Here is an 805-nt window from a genome sequence, read left to right on the forward strand (position 1 = left end):
TGAATGCTTTTGAATATATATGGTTGTTGATGAAATGTGTTGAATATTGTATATGAATGTTGTTGGAAAATTTTCTGAGTGCAGGTGGTTGAAAAACCATGTTTAAATGTATCTTGGTTGTTGAAAATGGCAAAAATTAGCATTCTGTCAAAATCCGTGTTGTCTGGGCGAACCAGGTGTCGCCGGAGCGACCAAAAGTCCGCCCGGGCGAGCAAAAACCCGATTGGGCGAAAAAAAAAAATTCCAAGATTTTTGCCTGGTCGAGCAAAAGTCCGCCCGGGCGAGCAAAAACTCGATTGGGCGGAAAAAAAAGAATTCCAAAATTTTAATGAGTTTCTGGAACCCTCTCGCTTGGGCGAGAGAGGTCTCGCTTGGGCGATAATACTTTCGCCTAGGCGAGGGAAAACTTCAGTCTATTTGAGATTTAAAGGCGAATTGTCGCTTGAGCGACTAGTCCCCACTTGGGCGCTTGGGCGAGGGACAGTGTGGAAAGATTGAAATAAGATGAGGTTGTGAACAATGCGACGAACCCGGGTAGGGTGTTGTGGTATAAAATTGTGGAATGAGATCATGTCTTAAATGGTATAAAGATGATTTTGTGAAAGTATTGTTTGTGTTTATGCCTTGTTAGGCAAGTATCCTACTTGAGGTCGTGAACTAAGGGGTACCCTAGTAAGGATACATGATATCACTGAACAACGATCGACCGACCGTAAGAGGCTTGGTCATGTGACCGTCCAGGAGTATTCGGTGATGGGTTGTTGTGATTGAGATGTTACCTGGAGCATGTACGGTTGACGTACTA

This window comes from Lupinus angustifolius, chromosome LG20 (assembly GCF_001865875.1).
Source record: "Lupinus angustifolius cultivar Tanjil chromosome LG20, LupAngTanjil_v1.0, whole genome shotgun sequence".
NCBI classification, from domain to species: domain Eukaryota; kingdom Viridiplantae; phylum Streptophyta; class Magnoliopsida; order Fabales; family Fabaceae; genus Lupinus; species Lupinus angustifolius.